The sequence below is a fragment of the Apteryx mantelli genome, chromosome 1, assembly GCF_036417845.1.
Source record: "Apteryx mantelli isolate bAptMan1 chromosome 1, bAptMan1.hap1, whole genome shotgun sequence".
Taxonomy (NCBI): Eukaryota; Metazoa; Chordata; class Aves; order Apterygiformes; family Apterygidae; genus Apteryx; species Apteryx mantelli.
The window spans coordinates 58,056,515-58,084,131 of NC_089978.1; the positions used below are offsets into that span (position 1 = coordinate 58,056,515).

Genomic DNA, 27,617 nt, shown 5'->3' on the forward strand with positions numbered 1-27,617 from the left:
CCAACTTTTGTTGTAATAAAGTTTATGTGTTATATGTATCTTACACATGTATGGTAACAGAAGTCTCAATGGGACTGAGCATATTTCATTCAGATGGCACGCTCAGAGTTTCTATCCCTAATAGTTTAGCAAGCTGTACTGAGTATAGCACAAATTATAACATTTCCCTGTTTGGAACTCAGTCAAATCTGAACATATTTTCCCAAGGATAGCCAGAATTTTTTTTCTAATCCATTCCCAATTTCAGATATTTTCTACAAATGATGAAAGTCTGCTAGAGACTGCTCTGAGGTTTTTTAAAAGCCAGAGATATGTTTATAATGTCAAGGGTTAGGGAACCTGAACAGGAGGCCATTTGACTGCATGTTATAAAAGATTTGTCTTTTATCAGATGCTACAAGATGCAAGATGGTTCAGTCTTTTTTCTTTTTCTTTTTTTTTACAAAGTGCTTAAATCATTCACTTTTCCTATTAATTTATCAGCATGTCTTCTCAGATGCTCAACAAAGGTATCGGGTAAATGACATATATACCAGGAAAGAGGTTCAGCGGCTGTTGCCTAGCCCAAAGACGGTGGTGGCATGAGATGACTCAGGCCATAAGGGCTAAACTCTCTTCCACCCCAAAACAGGCTGGCCTTAGCAAAGGTACCTGTTGGAATGAGTTTGTCCCTCAGACAGTGCTCAGGTATTTTCTGGTAAAGCAGTAGGTGATACAAGCCACAGCCATGCTTTCCACACAGCAACCGTGTAAACAGTTAAAGAGCACGGGCAATTTTGTGCCAGCAGCCCAGCCCAGCCCTGGCTGGGCTTAGGTTACAATATACGCTGTAAGGCTCTGTCTGGAGCCGTCCCTTGGGATGTGCCAGGATAATGTGCTCCGGAGACCTTGATCCCAGGCATGCAGACTGAAGATGTGTGGGAAAGCCCCTTTCCAACCTCCATGCCCAGGTTTCTTTGGAAGCTGGAAGTGTTGCTGGATCCAGTGATAGAGATGTTAAGAGCAAAAACGTGTTGTATTAATGGTCAAAGACTGAATCAAAGAAAAAGTTCTTTTAGATTTTTTCAAAAAGATGTACAGTGCAACAGAGTGCATTTTGTGTGTCAGTAACTAAATGAACCCACGTACATTAAAACTGAGGAAAAAAGGCAATGTAGATTGTAAGGTTATTATTTTAAAATAAGACCAGATGTTATGGCAAGGCAGAGACTCTCTCTGGTATTGTAAATAACTTCTCCATGAATTCTTAGCTTAATGCCTGTGACTTGGAAGATCAATAATTTCTTACCCCATAAAGTTAAATTTTAAAACATAAATGTTTCAGCTATGCATTTTATTGTTAATAATGGGCATTGTGCACCTAGATTCATTATCTTTGATATCATATATCTCAGCTGTGTATAAGACCCTGTGTTTGTTCATTATTTGCTGTCTCCAGGTCTAACCGTCAAGAAACACTGGACACAAAGACTTAAATGCAATTTAGGCTGGATGAAGCTAAGTCATCAGTGGGTGATTTAAGTGAATGGAAGATACATTAATAATTTCAAATTAGTTCTTCAAAAAATGAAAATTGTTAGGAATGTTGTGCTATGTAGTCAGTCTATGAGAAATTATATTCATAAATGTGAAAGTTATATCTTTCTCTGATCCCTCACTATTACATTAGTCTAATTTCTGAGTTTGACGATTTTTTCACATTTCACACTGTTTATTTTAAACTACTTATTTATTTTTAACAAAACCTATTTAAGAAATCTCTCAGATATTTGGAGAACTTCTGTATAAATTTTAAGTTATGGGGTATAGAAGCTTCAGGGTTTTTTAAATTCATTTTCAAACATCAGTTGGATTTTCCAAGGACATCAAAATGTTGATCAATCTGACTGAAGTTTTACTTTGTATTTCCCAGTCCCCTGGGTTTTGGGAAATAAAAAAAAAAAGAAAGAAAACATGACTTGATTTTTTATATTATATACTGGGGCCAGAAATACCTTTATGTATGGATACTGTCATAGCTCTTCTGGGGTAGCTGTTGTGTTATAACCACGTGCCAGTTGTTCGTGCGTCAGATGTGTCAGAAGTTTGTTATTATATTATATTGCTGTAATACTAAGAAAAACTAACACAAAAATGAGAAGGTGGAGAGAAAATTAGTCTCATTCACTTGCTTGTAGATTGTGAGATAATTGATGAAAAAAAAACCCTACTTTTTTGCTGCAGGGTTTTCTTGTGATATGAATCTGTTTGGTCTAAAGTGAATGCCCAGACGGAGTCACCATAGAAATGGAAAAAGAGGCTAACTCACAGTAAACCATAAAGTGAAAGAACATAGGGGCAAGATAGAATGAAATCAGCATTGTTCCCAGATGTATAGCAGCTTGGATTCACTTAAAAGAGAAAATTTTAGTTCCCCTTCTGTCCTACCTCCATTCATCTTCACTTAAAAGAAAATTATGTTAGTGTTAGAACTGGCACGTAGTCAAAATACTTGATCCAGAAGTACCAGGAAAGTGAGTTCCCTGTGTTGGTAAATATGTGACTTGAGGAGCCAAAGGAAATAATTTCTTTTAAAACAAGTTTAACAGCCTGTAAATTACTGTGTTTTGTATAAAATGTAAGTATATTTCATCCTAGACTGGAAGGCAGGGACATAAGCACTCACTTGCTGGTTTTCCCACAAAATCATTCCAGGAATCTTTCACCTTATCAGTAGCATTATTGTAACAACAGGGAGGGACCAAGCATGACAAATGATATGTGCTTTAAAGTCTGCTAACTTTGCATAGACCATATTTTTTTATAGATATGGAGACCTTTAGTTATCCAGAATCAGCAGTATAATTTGTATTCCTTCCTTTCTCAGATTCCTTGCTTTTAGAAAATACCTGTATTACTTGGATTTTCCATGGGTAGAAGAGTGAGCAGGCCTTATTGCCCAAGGAAAATGGGAAGATATAGAAGTATGCAAGGCAAGATTTTCTTTGTCAGTCTTGATGAATTAGTCTTCTGATTCGATGGATTTTGCTTCTGGATCTTAAAATAACCTCGTGGAAAGCTCACTCTAGAACTTGTACATAATCCCATTTCTCATTTTTCTGTCTTTTCAGAAGCAAGGTCTACAATGGTTGAAATGTTGACAGTTAGTTTTCTATAGGTGGGACTAGTACTATAAAGTATTTGGTAAGGCTGGGAAAGAAAGCATTTCATGTTATGAGTCTGTGGGGCCTTTTCTTTATTAATCACTGTTGTTGATTTAAATGGTCATATTTTAATTCAAGCTCTAAAAGAAGACAAATTTCACAGTTTGCTCTGCAACTCCTAGTCAAGTGACCTAAAAGTGCTATTTTAATGCTTCCTGATCCTGTCTCACAGAATCTCTCCCAACTGGAAATAAAATATTGATTGAAATGCATTATACGAGACTTAATATGTTCAGCTGCTCTGCAAACTAACTTTGAAAACAATAGTATATGACATACTACACTATCTCAAGTTTGAGATTTAGCCAAGCTTGTGCTTATGTACACAAGGTGGCTAAGTCATTGTCTAATACCTGGCATAGCTGCAGATGGAGGACATTAGAGCCTTCTTGGCAAACAGCTGAGCAAAACGAATATAGAAATTATTAAAAGAGTGTTGATTGGAAACAACTTGGCAAGCATTTCACTCACCTCATTTTCATTTCTGGTTACAAGCCGTACAGTAGTTACAGCAACCATAGGTTTTTGTCCGTGTTAAAATGTAAAGAGATGAGAAGAGGGGGGTGAATTCTCCCATCATTGCCCAAATGCTGTTTCAGCTCTCTTTGAAATTAAAATTAAAGGAGTTCTAGGGTAAATAGGTCATTGGCATTCAGTGGCATTTTTATTCCATGAGACCTTGATTATTATTACTGACCATAATGAGATCAAGAGACTATATCTTGATGGCAGTCACCCACACTGGTTCCATGTTTGTTCAGAGGCTTGAGTTCAATGAAGTTTGGCTACTGATTCACAAAGACTTTGCCAGGATACATCAATTTTTCTCTTCTCCCAAGTATAACCATTCTATTACCATGTTGGAAGCAAGGAGCGGACCCATTTTAGTGGTGGTGGGCCAAAGCTTCCTGTTGTCCATCCACAGAAAATAGAAGGACACTTCATGTCACTTTGTCCAAGCATTAGAACATTAAAATATAAAGAATAATTACCTTAGATACAGATAATTTGGGGCAGATTTCCCATGCTATTTCACTCTTCTTTTTACATGTGAAACTATGCCTTGACATTGACAAGTTGCCATTGCTTGACAAAATCTTTTGCTATCACCAGATTTTGAAAATATGAGCTTTTGAGCTGATACGTTGCAAACTGAAATATTTACATTTTCATTTAGCATTTTGCCTTCTTAACTTCTTGATGTTTTGCTTCAAAGATTTGCCCAGTATTTCTATGTGATGGTAGATGCTATGAAACCTGGGGCCAAGATGCTAAGGAACAATGATTGCTGATGTGCTGTATGGCTGATTAATCCTAGTTATGGTCTCATCATACCAGTTTTGATTTAGGATCTCATTTAATATTAATTTGAATTAATTTACTCTTCAGTTTATACATAGTTTAAGTAATAAGTGGGCCTCATTTTTCTTTATATGTCTAAATTAGAACATACACATTTATCTATGCAAAAAAAAAAATTATTGTAAATGAATTTTCTGTGGAAATCTATGAGCAAGTATTAAAAGCAGAATTATGATCCTAAAGAGGCTGTGGCAATCTTAATTAATTTTATTGACTGAAACCGATTATTCTTTACTGGAAGCCATGCTGTGTAATTCCAGTGTTTGCTATTGATATAGAGCCTACTTCACTATTTCAAAAGAGAAAAAAATCTTTAAGATATTATCAAAATATTCTTTATGGAACTGGAGAACTGTCTGTGTGAATGTGATACCTACCATTTTGTTAAATAACTTGAGGCCTCCAGGACTAAAAACCGTAAATTGTTACAGTTTGAAAAAAAGAGCCAGGGCCATATGACCAAGGACAGTAATCTCCCATATCTCATGCAGATCCACCCATAACAGCAGTGGCAACACACCCTCTAGGGTGGGTTTCATTCTCTGCTGCTCAAAGCAGCTTTTCCTCAGCGCTTGCAACCTACCGCAGTTTTAACCCCAAGTGAGCTTCCATGTAGGAGACTGCCTGATAGCCAACAGGACTGATTGAACCACAGACATCAAAAACTAACAATTTGGGTCACTGCCATTTGGTATAAGACACACTGAGGCAAGGATTACTATCAACTACTGTCATCTGTTGAGCAGCAAAACCAGTGGTTTACACAAATGTTTGCAGTTCCAGTGATGAAGGTGTGATTGGATGTAATTTAACAGAGATCTGATCAGCCTTGTTGTCCCTGGGTAGTGTGAATTCAATCTTTTGCTATTCAAATACTAATTAAAAAAAGTCTTCTGCTGATTCTAGTGATAATAATTTCACTATATCTCTTTTCTTTACAGGGCTGAATGTCTTAACATTTAATTACTCTTAACAAGAGCTTTATGAGCAGAATAGAAAATTTCATGTACTGTAACAGCGTTAGCATATTAAATGTAATTGTCAGGTGGCCCTCTTAGGATTACTATTCCTGATTGAAGCCTATTCGGCTTTTCCTTCATTGTCATTTAGACTTCATTAAGTATAGAAATTCATTGCTTTTACTTCTTTCCACAATAGACTTGCAGTCGAAGTTGTGTAAGTAGGTGATTCATTTTGGTGGATCGATAGAAATTTGATCTGATTGCATTCTGATTTGGAATGGCCTAAAAGACAAGTTAGATTTGTCAAAGTCAAAATAACCATGGAAATAGTTGTTCTTTGTAGAAGTAAATAATTTAGAAACTATTCTCATTTTTTGAAGATGTTCACATTCATAGAAATTTGCCCTGAAGATACTTGAGTTTAATATTACATCAAATTCCTCATTAACCTGCTTGTGCTTGGGAAAGGCAAGCCTGATTAATACAGCAAACTTTTTAAAAGTAATTCTTAAGGCCGTAACGCATGAACAAAGTTCATATTCTACAGCATCAAGGCTCCTGTTCCTAAGTGAACGTATTTCAGCCTTCCAGAAGTGGTGTAGTAGTGAATTTCACTGCTTCTGTGGTTAAAATAGCACAAATAAGATGAGAAAATGTTTTCTTAAAGATGACAGGTAATATTCCCCAGGCTGTAGTACTGTCAATAAGCTTCTGAAACTTAGAAGAAGTGAACAAAACATTGACGGCATTGAACTTTATCACAAGAGGTTGCCTTTCAGTTGCTCTGCTACTAATTAGGATTAACATCTAAATGTTATTTTGCATTGTTTTAATTGACAGTTTACTAAAATTAGGACAAAAGCAGGTGATGTTGCCATGAATAGCTGCTCTGATATTATTTTTCCTGCTCTCATTTGCTTTGTCAAAGAACAAGGTATAGGTTCCCTTGACCCTCTGAGACATGTACAGCAGCTTGCATTTTCAGGTGGTACAGCGCATGTTGGATTAGAGCAATGAAATATGCCCATCTATCTTAAATCAGATTCAGTTTGCACAGTTCATGATGATCCTTAAGGAAGCAATGAATGTTTTGCTTTCAGGAGATCTCAGCTTTGGAGCACTAGGTCATGTTTGTATCAGGGAACTATTCATATGGGGCAGTGATAATGTATCAGCCTGCAAAAGCATTGCATGCGTGAACAAAAGGTCTTGGCTTCTGTGTCAAAAACAGAAAGTCAAAGACAGTGCAACCCATAGTATAACTTGATAATAATAAAGCTTCCTTTTTTCCCTCAACCTTAAGGATTTGTTATTTAAATTCATTTTACTTGGTACTATTTTAAAGAAGACTTTTGATTTGACAATTCTCTGTGAAATCATCATTTGTTTCTTTTCACTGCAGAGAAGAAATATATTATTTTTCACCCAAATGTATATAATTGATTGTGCAGGGGCACAGGCCAATTTTTCTTGTCTTTCTAAGATGTGTCAGCTTGACTAGACATGACAAAGACCTTGACTGATAAAACAGGTTACCTTAATTATATGTCCATATATTATTATTATTATTATTATTATTCAGTCATTTTTCTTGCCATCAAAACATCACAGAGCTGTTTCCCTCTGTATTCCCTGGCATCTGTGGCTCCAGTGTGTGCACTAATAAGCACTAGCTGGGCCTCTCCCAACAAGCCTTGGTAGAGGGGAGGAGTGGCTAGACCAGAAGAGACCATTATAATACTATAGCCAATTCTGTTATTACATAAGCGTTTTTCTAAATTATCTCAGAAATGGAGTTAACATTTTGTTAGTGAAATTTGTAGAGATCAAAGCCTGCGACAAAGGCTGAGAAGTAACAGGGAAAAGAGACATTGAAAGCTTGGAGAAAAAATTCCTTTTCTAAAGGTACCTAAGGAAAATGAAGACTCACATATCCAAAGGAAGCACAGAAATATAATTCCCAGGTTATACATTGAAATTAGAGTTACTTAATGAATAACAGAAACTTAAAAAGTAATATTTTTAAAAGACAAGCAAACAAATAGGCATGAGCTAACTAGCCATGTTAGACAGAAACATCTAACATGTAGAGGTAAATTTCAGGTGGAAAGAAGAGCAAATAATTCATAATTGTCTAAAGAACATAATAAACAGACAGAAAAATATAATTCAGAAAAGGAAAATGTACTCTTCCCATTAATTTAACCTTCATATCTGGCTTTGCACTAGCCTTCAAACCTGATAATGAAAACTTTTCTGAGGGAGAGGGGGAAGGATGGAAGGGATTTGCACTCAAAAGGAAAATTCTAGATTCTGAAGGATATGAACTAGATGATCCAAGGTTTTTTTTGTCTTTAAGAGTTTTTATGCAAAAATATAGATTTTTAATAGAATATACCAAACATATTCAGTAAGTTATAATTTGGCCAGACTGTAGTATAAAACAACTATCTATCAATATAATTTCTACTTTATTGGAAAGGTTAATCTTTAGTTCCTTTTATTTTATTTTACAGATTTTGTCAAAACTATGCACAAGGTCCAAAGCAGGAGAGATTCATTTCACCATCCCAGAATTCTTTGCTTTTTTTTTCCAACAAATTGAGTTGTAAGTCATTTTCAAGTAGTTTCTCCGATAAGCTTAGGCAAGTGTAATTTCATGCAGTGCAATTCAGACTTACATTCCTGCTGTGAAAGAGAACTCATCAGTCTGTCTTCTGGACAGAACGGCAAAACCCTTCAGAATTACTTAGTGTCAGTTATATTTTCTTCGCAGTGCAACATAACTCTTCCCTGAGAATGGAATGTACCTAGTGCTTGTTTCCATTTACAGTCAAGAACAACCAATATAATTTCATCAAAGCTTTTATACATATTTAGGGAATGACGTCCTTATGCATAGCTCCGTATTAATACCACAGAGAGTGAAATGCTCTGTCTTGCCAGAGAATGGAAGCAACAGGGCAAGTTTCTTCATACTGTTCTTGCAGATTGGCATGGGTTACAGGCTGGTTCAGTCTCCACTTTGTGGCTTTGCAGTTTAGCTTGCCAGCAAGAACACCAGTTAATGCAAAACACGATGGTGGTGGTGGTGTGATGGGCTAAGCTCTCTGACTCGTCTCCTTGTCTTGTGCTGGCCACCAAACAGCCATCAGATGGTATGAATAGAAGCCAAGATCCTGCGGTGAACTCTGCATGGAAAGAATACGTTGCAAGATTGTGGCCATAATATAGCCATTATGAATCTGCCTTCAGCTTGGAGACTGAAAATGAAATAGTTTTTATTTCTTTGTCCAAACCCAAGACATCAGGACTGCTTGTGAGAAGATTTTATTTGTTTCTTTTAAATCAAATACGCATGAGAAAAAGAGGAGATTGGTCACTTGATTAGTCTTTTAAATGGTCAATCTTTGGGGAATTTTGGCAAGCTGCTTCTCCTATTTTGTGGTTAAGAAATACCACTATTTTGTAACACTTAAAAAGACAGAATTCTTTCCACATCCTTTTCACATTACTGCCTTATTTTTGATTAGTTTAGTAATCCTCGTTTCATTCAATTGTTTCATCTTTAATCCATAATCCTCATTTTAAGAGGAAGGGCCATAATGTTGTAAAACTTCAAGGTAGAAGAATGGAGTAAGAAATGGTGGCAGAGGCTTTTTGTTTATTGTTTTAACATTATTTTGATCACCATAAGACATATAAAGTAGACTTTTGTAAAGCAATAAACATGTATTTGAAGATTAATTGCTTTTTGGCCTATATCCTCATAAGAACATGAAAATACCAAACTTTTGAGAAAAAGTTGTTTCAGTTTTAGGAAAGACAGTTATTGCCATGGATCAATCATCCTGATTTTTTTCTCCAACTTTTAATAACACTGGAGTGTGTGTTGAATAAGTTACCATAGATCTTTCCTGTGGAATGCAGGGGAATTTCAGTTTATGAAAATTACATTAATAGAAGACAATTACCTATTCAAAAATGAGTTTTTTGAAGTTAATAAAATTGATTAAATGGTTTAATTGGATGAGTCATTCTCAAGAAGAAGTAAATTCCACAAATATTAGGAACAAAAATGTAAGAAAAGTAAAGAGACAAGGCGAACATAGATAAGGCAGGAGATGTTAGGGCACCAGAGGATGGATTCCAGATATGAAGAAGACTGCTATTTCTAACGAATTTGTTGTCCATGCCCAGGAAAACATTTTTATACTTTTGGACAAGTTGTTTAAAAAATAAAAACTCTGTCCATTATTTAAGGCAAGTTCTAAACACGTTTGCTTATTTCCTAACCCATTTTCCACTGCCCCATGGGCCTACTGCTACCTTAAAACATGATAAGCACTAATTTCCCCTTCCTCATCCACCCTCAGAAAAACTCCATATATATGTAAGAGAGATGTGAAGACAAGGCCTGGTCACAACAAGGAAATACTTGCCTAATGAGCACTAAAAGGTTTCAGTTCTGCTACTAGCCCGGAAGAGGACTTTTCATGGAGATCTTCCTTGTGTTGGACTGGGATGGACAAGAGGAAAAGGTTCTTTAATATGGACAAAGACAGATGAAAGAGATTCTAGACAAAAAAAGCTAAATGTGTTAGTCTCGTGCACACACTGCAGCCAGACTTCTCCACTGCTACAACTATGTAACAGTTCAATTCTCTGCAAAGTGTCTTTTACTTCTTGTTCCATTATTTCATTGATCACACACATCCTGTATATGCAATTACTTCTTTTGATGCTTTTTTTGTCTCCTTTTTGAGGGAATTATCATGAAATATCATTCATGCCATCACAAATTGTCATATCACTCTCAAAAACATTTTGTCTCTGTGCATTGAAGTATCTTCTATTATATTGCAGTGCATTGCATTGTAAAAACATAAAACCCTTCAAAGTGTTTGACTGTTAAAGTGGTATTTGTCCATTGTACAGGACATGGTACACTTACAGCATAAAACAGAAGTAGTCAGACTGAAGTGCTCTTCCTCTTTCTCTAACTTTATGCAATACTTCTACTGAATGTTTTACCAGCTGTCTAGAGTTGTTTTCTTTTATTATTCTTTGTTGTAGCTGTCTTGCTCCTCTAAAAATAGTCCTATTTTAAAATTCTCAGAAAGTATTAAATTTCTTTTTCAATAGATAAAAGTGGCTTGCATTGCTACTGGAAAATGTACAACCAAATTATTTTTATCTAGTTAGTTCTTTTTTTTTTTTCTAATAGAAACCTCAAGATAGAGTCTAAACTCCAAATTAGATTCTTAATTTTAATGAGCAGACAGCCTGTACCATGCAAGTTGATTGGACTTGTTAGGTGTTTGGTAGTTCTGAAATTACCCAAAGACTCAACTTTGATGCAGTTTCTTTTTTTAAAAAAAACTTGGCCCACACATCTAGCTGAATTTTTACATAAATTAGGGGTTGTAATTTCATGGATAGCTTGTAATATATCATCTGTTTCTCTTAACGCCCACCTTGTGCTCATCATTTTACAAATGATAATAAAAAACCCACAAAATTTGGCATGAAGTATAAGGAAAAACAAATTTAAATTAAATAACTCTGGAGGGAAACTGTTATTGTGCCAGAGAATTCAGAGATCGAGCCTGTTAAATGAGATCAACTAAATATATACAGTAGCACTCTACAGACAAAGCTTAAAATTTGCAAATCCTTTTTCTGAGCTTTGAAATATAAGTGTATTTCACTTCAACAAAGAGATGTGCCTTTTTATCTTCTTTATGAGGTGTCATCCACATAGTCCATTATAAATAAAGAATTGTGCCATGTGGGTTCAAAATTCCTTTTCTTTTCCTACATATGACATCTTTATTTCTGAAATCTAAAGCAAAAAAGTCAAGATATGAACCAAAAGTAGCAATCAGTACAAACAAAAAAGGAGAGGTTGTTAGAACATATGTGAGAACAGACATCTTCGTGCCCTTAAGAAACAATAGGACTGTTTTGTCCAGTACTGAGGGTATGTTAGGAACTACTTTTGACTCATAAGAGACTTCTCCTTTGGTTATTTGCTTTCAGAACACTTTTTTCTGTAGTGGCCTATTTAATAGCTTAGGTCAATTTTCCACTGAAGGTGGCAGATTGGCCCTTGAGGCCGGGTGGTGTTTTTATGTTGCATTCATATCGCCAGGATTTCAGTCCTAGAAACTGTTTCTTGCTTCTGGTGTTTTTTTATCTTCTGTGAGTATGGGGACTTCATGTTACACCGGTAGCATGCAAATACTACCCACATTGTGGATATCTTCAGAAAACTGTGTCCTCGTTTGTTATAATGGTTTCTGTTCTATCAGGGATGGGTATAAGATGTGACCTTTGGTGTACATAGTATAACTGTTAGTTTATTGGCTTAGAAGACATTGTTACTTGGGAATCTAATACTTCTCACCCATAAAAGGATTAGGTAGGGTAACTATTTGATGTTTTTCCCCACCTAATTAATCTATTCTTATAGAGCTGAAATTTCCTAACAGAAGAATTAATATATGTTTAGAAAAGCTCTGTTTGACATGAAGTCTCATTTGGGAAAAAAAATCTGTTTGATAAAATTAAAGTTGAATGTTATGTAAGGTGCACAGATTTTTCTAATATATTCATCCACTTTTCACAGAGTTAGAATATGCATCACTATGGAATAATAGACTCTGGTACCTATCAGTGGTAGTAGAAACGCACTTACATGAGAAAATAATAATGATTCATAAGGAACTGCAGTAACACATTTTACACAAATGGCCCTCCCATAAGTTTTTTGCCTCTTATTGAATAGCAGTCAGTAACTGCAAGATATGGCTGGCTTCATGAAAAATTCTAGGAAGACTTGATTCATTGTTGTGACTTTATTAATAAGAAATCATGAACTTGAATTAACTGACCAATTTAGATAAGACCATCTGCTGTCTAATAAGATGTGACTGTAATTTGAATAGCAGTTTTGTAATAAGTGTATTATGGGATGAAAGACAAGCAGATATTAGCTTTGTCTCATTAGCTTCTGGAAAGAAAGGTAGTAAGTTTGCCAGTATGGAACGTGGAACGGTTTTTCTTTAACTGTCAGCTGATTCTGTGTACAAATAGACCTCCCTGTTTGTATCCTCCTTAGCATTATAATAGGAAGGTGTCATAAAAAGAGAAAGGAATACAATGTGCCATTATCTTCTGGTCACACATCACTGGAGATAAATATATTTTGTTCTTGGGACTGTTTTGATTCTCCTTCGTACTACTGCATGCCCTGATTGCTGTGATGATGAAATGGCAGGCCCTATCTTATGAACATTATCTCAGTGTTATTTGCTTTATTTAGTTGCCCTCTCAGGGCTAATACAAGGAGCCAATGTCAGCTAAGTACTGAGAGTGCTGGAAAATAGTCCTTTTATGTTTAGCGTTAAGGAAATGGAGAAAGTACATGTAATGCTGACGTGACAGCTCAAACTCTTGCAACAGCTTTCAGTTTTGTATATGGATATTAAATAATACTGTAGAGTGGATTAAGCCTTACTACAAACCGTCATGCTTTTATTAAAACTCATAGGGCTGAATTTTATGGAAGCCTTGTCCAGTTAAGTAACAAGGATAAATCTTTTCTTTGGCCGTACAGAATCAGGCATTAATCTGTATGCATAAAATATAAGACAGAAATAAGTGCAGATCTGTGTGCCAGTGACTTTTCTAAAAACACATGTAGGATGAAGAATGTTGTGTAATTTGCCCTGGCTTCTGTCTGAGCAGTTCTCTCCTCTTATGTCTGGTGTCATTGAATAGAGGAAAGGAAAACAGATGGTTAACAAGGACTATACTACCACAAATTAGAAGAAAGATCCCATCAAAAGTGTAAATTATGTTGGATGATACACAGGCTTTCAAAACTTGTCTTTGTGCCCCTAGAACCCTCTCATTTGGAGTATTCAGTAGATCCTGGCCAGCTGGGGTCCTATTTCCTTAGTTTTGCAACTCATTTACGTTTAGAAAATGGAAGAAACAATGAATATTAGGAAACTCCACAAAATGAAATAGTAATTTGAGTTTTACAGTTAATATGACTTTGGCTTGTGTGTGGTACTGCAGGTGTTTAGATATTATCATGGCAGTGCATATTGGGGTGTTCATGGCTAAGCATTATTAGAAATACCTCTGAATACCGCTGGGCTCTCAATGTTCTTAGTCAGTGCTATTCCTTAAGTGAATTTGTATTTCCAAACTGCCTGAAACAGTAGCACAATATATTACGAAATAAAATTGTTAAGAAAAAGCTCATAAAAGCCTAAGTGCACTAGACATTACGCTTCTTTTCACTTCTTTTAACTGAGTTCCTCACCATGCCTATTATGATGTGAAAAAATTACATCAACTGGAGTATGCTTCCATGTTACTTGTCCTATAAATACAGGAATATGAAACAGCAAACCCTAGCAAGCTGCTAAAATCTTCCTTTATCTCTGCTCTGTTTATGCAATCTTTACAGTCTAATGAGCGCTCACTGAACTTCGGGGGCTCTTCCTGCTCTGAAAACTCAGGGACCCTTTAGGTAAAGGGCCAGCCAAGGGTGGAAAACAATACAGCACATTGCCAAAAGCAACCCAGACAGGTCTGGCACCAGGAACAAAGTGGACTGTTATTTAAAGAACAGGCCCTCCATGGGCCTCAGGCTGACATGAAGGTAAGGGTGCACTGAACTCCCAAGGCCAGGATGTTTCTAAGCCTCCAGGAAAGTAAAAGAATCTGCAACTGATTCTTTTAATAAAAAGATCCAGTTATTGTACTGACTTTTTTGGAGAGGCAAGATAATGAGTTTTCTGTGCAACTTAATGAAGTATCACCAGGAAGGAAATTGCATAATACAAAATCTTCAGACAGGTTTGAAAGAGCATGTTTTATATTTCCAGAACAGTAAAGATTCATTGTGGATTCTCATTTCTTTAACCAACCCTGAAGTTAAAATGCTGTTTCTCCATAAATCCCAGTTTATCAGTCTGGTCAGAGAACTGTTTTATGTTTGCATTCCTGCAGTTTTAAAGCTGTAAAATAGTATCTTCAAGATTTTCTGAAGCAATTCATTTTTTAGAAAATCTGTAAAGACATGTAAGGAACAGGAAACCTTTTCTGTTTGTAGGAATACAAAGTCTCAGCTAGCAAATACAATCCAGGAAAAATAAAAATGCATTGCAGGCTTAGGTCACCAGCTTCCAGAAGATCAGGAGGTTCTTTACACATGATAAAAAAGATATACAACAACAGCAGGCCCCAAAACTTACAGATATTTTTGTAACGTTTTAGTCATGTTTGATTTGTTGTATTTCTATCTTTGTGTGTTGTTTTTTCTAACATGTTTTTGTATTTATGATTGAGATCAAAATATAGCATTTACTTCCAAGGAATATGCAAGGCTTAAAGGAAAAGGAAATTGCTTTTCAGCAAAGTCTCAGATAAGTTAAACATATAACAATTTTCATTATGTTGTGGAAAACCCTCTTTAGAGAAGGATCATTACACCTTTTAGAATTGAAGATGATGGTTTGTATGTGTGAATTCTCCTGAATACAATTTATTTCAGAGAACAGACATTGAAATCTTTGGGAGAGAAAAAAAAAAGTTTTAACGACTGAAAAGACTTTCCAGGCTTCCATTTTAAAGCTAAGGTTAGTCAAGGTTAATTCAGGGTGTCAAGAAAGTGTGACTGTGACAAGATTTAGTGACGATGTAAGGGCAAATTAATGCAAGATCAGTTGGCTCACTATTGATTCTTATCATGGGATCCTGCTGAAATGAAGTCATTATTTAATTAGACTTTTACTTACACTATAAATGGTTCCCAGAATAGACTGCACTTGGATTTGATGTCTGCGGCTCTATCTTCACTTTTCTTTTGAGTTCATAAGTGAATAGAAAGCGAGAATAAGCACTCAAGAAAAATTTCATTTGTTGTACTTCACATGCTGTCATTTTCTCACAAAAAGAAAGTAAGCAAATATGTTTTCATCCTTCCATTCAGAATAGTCTGTGATCTCAAATAACTCTGAATGTAGGAAACATGCCTTGAAATCTCTGTGAAGATTTTCAGATCAAAATTTCTCTAAATTTGATTCAAACAAATCAATGTTTGAATGGTTTTCCAGCTCCTTTTGAGTTGTTTGAAAAAAAAAATTGTTTCCGCTGTCTCTAAAAATCTGAGGTCTTAGAATTCTAAAGTTACTGTTCATACTAAAACAAATAACAACTGGGACTACAGGTATAACAATAAGAGTGTTGCAATAGAAATCTATCAGGAATGTTCAGTTCTAAGCATCTTTCACATCAAACCTTCTTTCACTGAATACTCAAAATTATATTGTTTCCCTTTTGCATCCTTGATTCTCCTCATTCTGAATCAGATTTATTTGACAGAGTTAAGACTAATAAAAGAAATCATTAATTCAGGTCACTATTCGTATTTAATTTGAGAGGACAAGTTAGTGTTGTCTTGTGGACCAATCCCCACATTTTGTCAAATGACACAGATTTTGAAGGCTCAAAAATGAAGAAAATGCAGCTGGTTGTCATTATAATTTTATTGTCTGAAAAATAATATGTAAAAATGGGCAGAACTCCCATTTTAAATGCAGGATTATTTTTGTTCCTTCAGAACATGGAAGTATCTAATTCTTTGCTTTTGTAGCACATAGTAAAGTGCAAACCCAGTCTTACTCAGGATATGAATATTAAATAAATAATAATCTTATTGAGGGAAAAATCACAATTCAGTGAAACTGAAATTTTATAAAAAGTTAATGAGAAATTTTGGTTATAATTAAACTAAATAAAGGCAGAAGAATGAACCTTTTGATTTTGCATAAGACGCATGAGTGAAACCAATCTCCAGACTTTAATCTCTACATCCTCCTGTCCCACTGTACTTATGAAACCATATAATTCACAAAATGCCAAAGATAATAAATGTAGTGCTTGAAACAGACAACAGCTTTCTGCAAGACAATATACTGGACTCAGACAGGGATAGCCAAGTATAACTTAGTCCATGGTGTGGACCAAACTTTTGGTATAGATACTCTTCTCATGCAAATGTTGTTCTCATTTAAATACTTTTCATAGGACAGGGACATAAAAAGTCAGTGTTAGATGAGTAAGTAATGTGATTGCTTCCTGTAATTCTAACAATAGCAATGTCTAGTAGCCATTTCCTAATCAGACATTCAAAAATAAACAAATAAAATGCAGTGCGTAAGGGTTTTGCTTGCTAGTTTAGAACCATGTAATTAGCCATTAAATGATAATATAGTAAGATCATTATGTTAAAAATGGATAATTAAAGAAATTTCTTGTATACCTATGTTTGTAAGTATAATAGTATTACAATTTGATAACAATTTTCAACTACTAGAGATGGAATATGTATATTTAAAAAGAAGAGATAATATATAAAGCGTTTTGTTAGTGCTTTTCCTCTGAAAAAAGAAATCCAGATATAGCGAAATTATTTCTGGTTCAGGTTGTCTTTCAGTGCCCTTTACAATTGTAGGTTTGTATTATTTATTTCTTTTGAACTGCTTTCTGTGCTTCATGATCTTGGTCTTGGCTCAATATGTTTTTCTTTGTTAAGGTGTGTATGTGTATATATATATATATATATATATATATATATATAGCTATTCCTTATCAAAATCAGTGCCAAATGGTTCTTTTTTTCCCCCTAATCTCTAGCAGCAGCAACATCACTGATCTCACCATTTCATAAGCATGTTCATGCAGTCAGTCAGAAGCTGGGTGGCTACTACAGGAAATGGGAACATGGATTGCAAAAGGCTGCCGGGGGTAGCTGGGTAGGAACCCCTCTCTAGGAGTCATTTTGCACAAGAAAGTATTTCTGCAGCATTATTTTGTGCTTCACTATTGAAATAATATGTGCCAGACCTGTCTGCAGGTTTTATACATGAAGTTATAGCTAATGTACAGAGGAACTGAAGGATCAGCTCTGGTATTTTGGCACATAGCAAAGTGTAGATCTGGGCCACTTTATGTTTCCTAGTCTTATTACTAAAAACTGGCCTTCCTATATAAAAAAAAGAAAAGGAAAAAGAAACTGCCATCTTCATTGCTACAAATTCTGTTCTCCTTGAAAACCTAGATGTTACACATGGAGAAATGGAACAAAGTTTGGGGGAAATATATTTTTGAAGTATGAAGATAGTCAAGAACCCACTGTCAGAGACAGCAGAGAATAATACAAGAAAAGTGAGGGCAAATATATACAGTGTCCTTTTCTCAGTATATTGACACTAAAACAACTCCAACCTTTTATAAGGGAAAAAATATTTTTGTGTGTTTTATAATAACTTCTTGACTATTCTAACTAAAATCTGATGTAAGTAATATATCTACTTAAACCTAAGATTGATTGTACCTTATTTGTTTCTCTCCATGATCTATAAAAGTATTCCAAATAACTAAATCAGATGTAGATGTCTATGTTGTAGATTTCTAAACTTAGGTGAGATTAACCCCACATCTACAGCTCAAAGCTAGTGGTAAGGAACAGGCTGCAGACAGCCGGTTCACCTGCTGTGAAACAGAGGGCTATTACCCACAGCGGGGTATGGCCAGTAGATATATAGACCCAACAGAACCACTACTCAGACCACATCACTTATGAAAGATGCATCAAGGGCTCAACAATTTCATGTTATTTTTGTGACCCAAGCACTGATCCCGTAATGAGCCCGGTGTAAATTTCTGTGGCAGACAATGCATCTTCTGTTTGTGACATTTTACTGGGCATTGTGTGTTGTGTTCCTTCAAAAATGGAGCAAGAGGGTAGGAAGTTGCCTGTTTGCTTTGTTCTAGCTGCTCTATTCCAAGTCCATGTGTGAAAGGGCAGAGGCTGCCCAAAAGCATCTGAGCAGGCTCAGGGCAAAAGGCTTCAAGGGCTGGGGGAACAGAAAGAAGGGAACCACTCAACAAAGGCAAGGAGGGATACTGAAAAGAGCAAGTGGATGAAATGAGGGAAAGGTTTCCTAGGGACTAGTTGCAAGCCAGAAGTAATTTAAAAGCTGCTGGAAGGAGTCTGAAGGAAAGCTTAGCCTATCAACTGATGGCAGCTATTCCTTAACTGACCTCTTTATTCTGGAAGCTTTGCTAGTATGGAAAACTTCGCAGTACAAGTATTGTTTTGTAAGCTCAAAAACTGTTGCATTCACTTCTATTTTCCTTTAGCTATTTCTTTTTTAATTTCACTTTTTTAAGGTCGCAGAGATGGTGGAACAGTGTCCATCAGACAAAACTTTTGACAAATCTTGGCTTATTTTGTTCTGTTAGTCTGTGAACTGTTCATCGTGCAGTTTGGTGGGACAGTGGACTCTGGTACTCAGTAGTGGTGGTGAAATTAGACCTAAAATAAGCAATGACAGTGAAAACTATATCTTTTTCCTGTGAATCGGAAAACTGTCTTTTAATGAGACAGAAACAAACTGCATGTACCCGGTTGAAATTGACCTCAATTATTAATTTTTAGGCCATCCATCAAATGGCATTTTACTGACATGTGAAATCAGCAGGTTATCCCAGTCTGCTCCCTAGGGCAGAGATACCCATGCTACAGAATCCAGTCACTGTTAGCTTTAATGGGCTGTTATGTTTAAAGTAGAGATGTATATTTAAACATATGTTTAGAGATGTATGTTTAAATGTAGAGATTCTGAAAGTCAGGTAGGCATAACAAAATTTACTCTTTCTTATGCTTCGGGAAACAATCTTTTAAATTCAGGAAATAATGTTCAAGAGACCTTGCAGAGCTTTGAACCTCACTGCACTCGTCAATGTGAATAAGAATTTGAACCTTGGTAGTTGTTGGTGCAGCATCTCTTCTATTCACTACTTTGTTATTTAAGAAAGAAAAAAAGTTACCATCTCCCCTCCTTTGTTAGAAGTTTTTCAGCAGCTTTGTAAGGCATTGGTCTGCAAGAGCTCATGTTCTACTGGTATGTTTTTTTTCTAGAAATACAGTCAGAAACAAGATACTCTTTGCCACCTGGACTGACACAGTGAAATTGTGCTTTCTTACAATGGTTTGTGCTACCTGGCCTAAAGTTGTCAGATTCAGACTCTGTTCCAGTGTCTGCCTATAACGACAGAGGAGACTATCGTGTTTGTGGTATTTTTTTGTACCTACAGGAAAATTTAGCCTCCCTCTCAAAGGTTTACAGTACTGCTAACGTTACAGTGATATACCCATTGTCTTCTTCGTTGAAGGTGAATGATATTCCTGGTGAGGAAATCTCTCCTGACTTGTGAAATACCTTTATGTGTTGGACATCACTGAGACTTGCTTTAACTTTAAAAGGTTTGGAATGAGGTGGTGGTAGTGTAGCTGACAGTTTATCCATAATGGAGATGGTAATGATGAGACATCTTTCAGCAGGCTTTATAAATAAATACCTGGCATTGAGAGTGCCTTTATGGTTTAAGTATGTTTATCCTTGTGGTTCTGGAACCCAGACCACTAGGTAGATTATACTGCTTTATATAAATTGTATTCCAGCATGTTTTATAAATCAAGTGGCTTAATCAGATAAAGACAAATGACAATGAAGTAACTTAAATATAAATTTACTGCTATTTAGCCATTATACAGTGCTGCATTTTAATTTTACTGGATTTTCTGAGTTAGCTGGCTGTACATTCAGTCATTTGCCACTTAGAGATATAGGGCCAAATTCTTATCCAGTCCAGTTTGTGCACTCCTTTCTCATTCAACAAGAATGGGGGATTTGCCATCTAGCAAGGACTGACATTTTATTTAACAGGCTATAGAACATCTTTCACTGTGTCAAAGGAGAATTTGACATATTGGGGAAGATCTGCAAAAATCCCTGCCCTGATTTGATTGTGGGTGCAGCAGGGCTGGTTCAGTCCTCAGCTTAGTTAAATCTGTTCTAATTTACTTTGGAGTGTGAAAGTCTGTTAGGAAAAGTGACACCAGCAGGGGCAAGGACCCATCTGGCTACCACAGTTGACTACCACAGCCTTCCCCATACTCTCTGTATCCCTGACCTAAGGTGTCAGGAGTTCCCCGTGAGGAGTGAAGCTCCAGTGGCTGTGTCAGCCCTGTGAAGTGCATATGCTCGGTGGGGCATATGGAGCTGTGGTCTTTGCTTGCCTGCACCAGAAGATCTGTGGGAGCACGGTGAATGCAGACGCCGTCTAAAAGAAACCAGACCACACTGGGTGGTTACACGTGCAGATATCACATCCTGGCATGCAGCCATCATGTGGCCATGGTTCCTGTAAGCACTGTAATATCAGGTTGATGCATGGAGTGGATGGAGAAAGCTGTTACTCCTTCCCCCAGCACACCAAATCCATTTAATATAAAATCTTCAAGCTGAGGATGTATCAGATGTTAATCAGTAAGAACAGACGATGCACTTGATCTTAGGCAAAGGTTGGGAAGTGTGCATCTGGGACAGGGGCTCCAGCCTATACTGCAGAGCGCTTCCGTCCTGGTGAGGATACAGAATCAGTGTTTTGAAGGGCTGTTGACAGATCTAAGCCATAACACGTAAATGAGTGATTTCTGTTCTTGACAAAGTGGGAACTGTAAATCAAGGAAATTACAGTAGTCTGTAGTGATAATAGAAATGATTATCTTTAAAATGATGATGGCAAAATGTCTGAGCAAAAGAAAATAATTTCAGGCTATATTTTTTCACAGTTCAATTTCTACTCTTAATTTTCACATTTATAAATCTGTTGCCATTTATAAATCTGTTGCCTAGTCAGTCTAACACAGAATATATTTTCTTGCTCAATTTTGGATAAAGACACAAAATTTAAAGAACAGCTTACCTGCTGAGAATTTATGAGGAGCAAAATATTAAAGGAATGTTTTCATACAAGTTGTAGTTTCTACTTCCATTTTGCTCATCAACCTAAACTTCATGGTAGATTAAATTGAGATTTAATATTAAATTTCACCTTAGTCTATCTCTATATAAAAGGAAAAGGGAAATCTGATTGTCAGATATATTTTTGTAGTGTAGGTTTTGATCTGTTTTCTGCAACTGTGAACAAATAACCAATTTAAACTCAAAGAGTTTTCCCTCAATGGGTACTTGCTTATTTCAAACCATTGCTACAATGTCCTTACTTTCCATTATAATGTTTTCTAAAAATGATAATATCTGAGCTATAATTTTTAATGCTAGGTATAATAAAGATATTTTGCTAGTGCAGTTCACCCCTTTGTTAACTATCAAGGCACAAGACTGCATATAATTTTACTATATTCACACGAGTTTAGTTTTTATATGTTTATGTGCACATGAATGTGAAAGAGGGAGAAATTTGAATCTTTAACACAGGACTACATTTTTGCTAAAATCCAACAAAACATTCTCAGGAAAATTATATATTTGAGTTCATATATTGATAGATAGATAGATAGATAGATACTCATTCATGCTAATACTCTGGACCATGTTTTTTTCTTTAGTAGACAAATCATGGACAAAATACTGAGAAGTATCCCTGTGTTCTTATTGTAGAGACATTCATTCCCCTAAACTATTCTTCAGTTAATCCCCTTTGTACAACTTTTATAGTCACTTGGAAGTAGGACAAGCAGACACTTCTGAGGACCTTTCTGTTGCTAAATTTTGTATCCATAGGGAAGGAGTTATCAGGTGGGAATTTACTAAAAAATGTGATGGGGAGAAGATGCAAATTTGCTTTCTACTATGCAGTTCCAACAGCTGCAAGTGCAATGCTCAGCAGAAACGTGGGCACACTTCCCATAAACAGGTCATTCCAGACCATAGCCATCATCCCAAGGTGCACTTGAGCATCTGTTAAATATTTTATATATAGTATTTATATTTACAAGTAGCTTTGTGAAAGTTTAACAAGAGGATTTCAAAGACCATAAAAGAGGAAATTTTAACATGGAGCTGTAAGGTGACCCCACATGATTTGGGCCCACGTAATGGAGTGGGCATTTATGGATCCTATAAATAGATGGTGAGCTATTTATAAGTCATCTCTCTGTTTGCATACTACCCTGAATATATTACTCAGACATTATGTGTCATAATGAATTGTCTACACTTGAGTATTAGAAACTAGCAATGTATCTGCCTAGATCCTTACTGAGGATACATTAAAACTCTGATACCCTTCTGTATTTTAGAAGTCAGCAAAATAGTTTAAGACATTCATCTTTGATCTCGATACTTACATATGATCCACGTAGGATTCGTTTTGCTGTCCTGTCTATTGTGTTCCATCTTGTGCTTCATTCATATCATTAAATACAGCAGAAACAGAAGCAAAGTCTTTAGCATTATATTCTGTTGTGTCCTAGATGACCAACATCTTGTTTTCTACCGGGCTGGAGCAAATAGCCAATCTTTAAAGTAAGCTTTGCAGTCATTGCTGAAGTGATGACTATATTTTTGCTCCCATCTTGTTCTGACAAAGTGTGGTCAGCTTACGGCTAACAATCAGATTTAATGTTTCATTTCAAAACACAGCATTTTTTTGTGATTTGGCCTTCCAAAGTTCATGCAGAAAGACCAAGAATACAGGCATCTGGAAAAATTGTTTTCTTTCTATGCAGATTCCTTTGTTTTTCCAAACTGTTTTTCCAATTGCCAAATTCCAAATGCCAAATTGCCATTTTACCCTTTTTGAACCACATTCATTGTGGGGATATGATGAAGCTTATCAAGTAGTCAAAGCAATCTACTTTGGAGTTGCCTACTTCACTATCTCTACAGTTACATTACTCTCTCTAGTAGAGTATCATCCTTTTAGTCTTAGTCCACACAGTCCCTATCCTTTAGTGCCTACTGTTATGCAGCCCAAACAATTCATCAGTCCTGTGGAAGGCATCAGTAAGGAACTGCATATTCTTATTTGCTGTGTCTGGGAGATTGCCATGGTCAGCAAACTTCAGACAGCAATCACCTTACTATAAACTTTAAAGTGCCTTTTTCCATCAGAACTCCTTCCGTGTCTCTTAGAGCAGCATGGAGCTGGAACCTGTAGGGTCACTCTGTTGTCGCTTGTCACACTGAATCATTGCATAACTTGTCACTGACAAAGACTGCCAACAGTTTCTTCATTTATTTGTTTTTCAGCAGGGCCAGTGCTAGCGTGTTCTTGCTGTCACCCAGCAACCCAAAACAGCCCACAGCCCACCATACCATTCTGAGCTGCATGTCTTTTGTAAGTCAAAACAGACTTCGCTTTGGTACTTGTGAGTACTTATGAGTGATCAGAATGAATTCGCTGCTTTCTCTGTGTTTGAGGAAACTGATTTGCATCTCAGGTGCTTTTCTGTTTTGCCCTGTTAAACATAGATAGGCAGTCAGCAAGACTTTACTCTGAGGTATGCATTCTGCATGTCAGGTTCCTTGGATGTTGTAATTAGGGCTGACTGTCCATTCTTCAGGTCATTTTCTTTTCCAGAGACTGCTGCACAGCATGTCTAACTGCTTGATTTGATCATTACCTCCTGCTGTGTCAGCTATTCTCTTTTTTCTGTTTTTCTCAACTCTTTCTCAGAAACTTCTCTCTTGCTTAACTGGGAGTTTGGTTTCCAGATTCTGAAGGACCTTCTCCTCTATTTCTGATTGTTATCTGGGTAATATTTGACCTACTTCTCTGCACTGTCTTTGTTTTTCCTCCCAGTGAGCACACAACCTTGATTATGCACAGCCTGGACTGGCACTTTTTCTTCACTATCCTTTCTTAATGCCTCTTTCAACTCAGCTCTTCTCCTGACTGTTCTGCAAGGCAACTACACATCATTGCTCAGTAGTATCCTTCTGCTTTTCTAGTTGGAAGGAAAAGATAGATTCATCTTGCTTCACCGTAAGCACAGACATGAAGATATTTATGTATGGCCTAGTCACTCGCTTTATGGCACCTCGAGATAGTAATAAGCATCTATTTTAACTGACTGTTTTAGGCTGAGATGAATCTATATTGGCTAGACTCCAATAAAGGAAGCTTAGATCAGATTTAGATATCCCTGTCTAATCAAGCAAATCCTACTGAAAATCTCTTCTAAAATTCTGGACTTTATGGGTTTCATTTTGCTCCCCACCATACTTGAAGTAGCCAGTTTCAGGGGGGTTTATAACCGTCTTGCTTACAGTCATGTCAAAACCTATTTTGTGTTGTCTCCTTTGCCAGCATGGAGACCCTGTGGATTTATGTCTCTTCTCTGTTGGTCCTCTGGACTTGTGAGAGGCATCTGATACTCTTCCTGAACTATCTAATTGTTCAGTCAGTGAAGCCACTTTCAGTGTTCCCAGTGCTGTCTTGCAGTGCAGATTGATGCAGTTCTCAGAAATGGTTTCTTATGTTGTATGCGTGCAACTTCAATAGACACTGAACTTCCAATGAACATTTGGAATAATGCTGTCATGAACAGGTCTAGGCCACAGAATGGGAACATCAGCCACTCAGTGTAGTGTCTGTCTTGGAGCACTCTCCATGTCTCAATGCTTCATTTTGGCTGCTGATCATAGAACTAATATCTTCCTCCCATGTTCAGGAAGCAGCAAAGCCCAATTGCAAATCAAGAACTGCAGTACTAATATGATTCCTACTGGCATTAAAAAAGAGAGGTTTGGTTCATTTTTTCAGACATTTTCTGTTTAAAGATTCATGCATGTTCAAATTTGTACTATCTAATTATCCATGTGTGAACATTCTCCTAAAATTTTAAAAGCAGTTTATGTTACTGGTCTCAATCAATCTGCCTTACATAATTCTATTTTAAACCCTGGCAATCTAGCCCATGCTACCTTATTAAACTCAGACCTTATCTGGATGAGGCCATAGACATTTCTACAAGAGGCTGGAAGAAATGAGCACGTTCCCTTTTAAGTGAGATGCAGTGGCTGCTCCCTGGGAAGAAAGCATAGGAGCTACTTTTTATTAAGACAGTGTCTTAAAGTTTATGTTTCAGAAGAGATGGTGAGATTTTAAAAGCCTAACAGCTGTGAGATTCCTCCCTTACTTCTGTGTAACAGAAAACTTCTCATCTCCTGGGAGTGGTAGGAAGAAATTATCTCAAAGATTTTTCACCTTATCTTTGTCCTTGCAATGCTGAAAGATAACAAATGGAATCCATACCCCAAATTCCATTTAATGTGGGCTGGCTTTAACAGCAGATGAGAAAGATAAATATTTTTTTTAGAAATTTTGAAGGGCAGATTTTTCAGCTCAGCAATATCTCATGGGATGTAAATCTCCCCATTCTGCAGTATTTTCACAGTTTGCACTATTTTCAGTGTAAGAAAAACCTGCTTTAATCACACTTATAATCAAATGGCATTTTTTCAACCCAGTTTATATGAAATTGATTATTTCCCTGACATATAAAATGTGATTTGTGAAGGACAATTTTTATACTTACATCTGGGCATTCAAACGTTTTAGTTTGTAAAAAAGATGTATTATAAAAAAAATGCTTTAAAGCATCAAAGTGATTCGAGAAATAATAAAAATCTGTATATGAAATATCCGTGTGACTGCAGCATTTCAAATGATTTTCTAAATCTGGATTTTCTGCATTCAAATAATCTGATAAGCAGTTTCCCTGTATCCCTAAAAATAGGAGAAGTTAGATATTCTTTTTCTTTGGAAAAGATGTTCAGGCTTACCCAAATGAACATCTGAACATTTTGTCCTTGTGTTTTCTGCACTTCTATGGAGCAATTGTGGACTTCCACAATTCACCTCTCCAACAATAATTTACTATTTGATGTGCAACTTCCTGAGGTAATCATTTACAGATTTGCAGTCCTTATTTTCCTATAAGCTGTTTCAGAATTACATGTGATGGTAACTGAAGCAAATCACAGATCAGAGTGATACTCATAAGCAACTTTGAAAAATTTGTCTGGTGCATATGTTTCAGTGTTTTATCCTTCTAAATACCTTTAAAATTTGCTTCGTGATATTTCAGTTTTTCTTCTGTAAAATGGAGGAGCAATATTTGTTCACCTTCCTGGACTAAACAAGTATGTAAATGTAAATATAGACAGACTGAAATGACCAAATAAGTATGAAAAATGCCTTGAATTTTAGTAAGTGTTAGAAAGAAATACAGTTATCCTATTCCTCAGTTTTACAGAATCGTAGATAATGTGAAAGAATGTCTGAGTTAGACAAGAAAAATGGCTAAAAGCTCCTTTTCTTGAGAAAACAGTAACATGGTTCCTTTGAGTTGCCATGGGGTATGTGCTTAGTGCTGCACAACGTCTGATAGTAAATATATTTCTTTTTTACATTTAGAAGGCTTTTCTAGGGTTCAAATATTTCCTTAAAATTATGTCTAGTAGTATAATGAGCATATTCAACTATCAATGATATATTTTCCAGAAGAATATTTTAGTGGATATGAAGAGACTAGAATTAAATTTAGTACACCTTATCCTATCGTATTCTTGAGATACGCCATCCCAGAATTGCTTGCATCTTGCATCTGTTTAACTGACTGTAGCATTCTACTTTTATTTTAGTGTAATTCAGGCACAAAGACAGTAATGCAAAGGCCTTCTAGCTTTCAGTCATCTGGGATGCTATGAATTGTTAAAAAGATAACTATTTATTTTTATCTGTAGGAAGTTGGTGTTAGACTAGCCTTTTGGTTGATATAAGCAACTATTTCAAGTTGACCTTCTACAATATAAATTCCCAACTGAGTATGGCTGATGCAGTATTTTTGTTTGTGTGTCAGATAGTGCTATAACAGCAGTGAACTGAGATCTCAGCGTTTAAGAGTCAGACTGAAACCATGAGAAGTATTTCTGTAAAGCTTTAAATACCTTATGAATATTTCTGTGTAGTTCTAATAATATATATACAGACATACTTTCAGCTGAAGGCTGTTGGAACGAACTATGGCTTGACATCTAGATTATTAAATGAAATCAGCAGTAGCACAGTGCCCATGAAAATAGCCAAAATATGGACAAGGAGAAAAATGGATGATTTGGATCCAGCAGTGAGCAAATATAATTTGAAGAAAAGAAACAGAGAAAGGAAGAAAAACATCATTACC

General features: G+C 36.2%; 1 protein-coding gene and 1 non-coding gene across 3 annotated transcripts in view; one reads left to right on the top strand and one right to left on the bottom strand.

Moving 5' to 3' along the window:
- The window catches only part of GPC6 (glypican 6), a 769,191-nt gene that overhangs the window by 538,875 nt on the left and 202,699 nt on the right, over window positions 1-27,617 (top strand). The gene's annotated exons all lie outside the window — the stretch shown is intronic.
- On the bottom strand, window positions 20,806-20,994 carry LOC136991182 (U2 spliceosomal RNA). Its single transcript, XR_010883226.1, has one exon. It is a non-coding gene; the product is annotated as a U2 spliceosomal RNA (small nuclear RNA).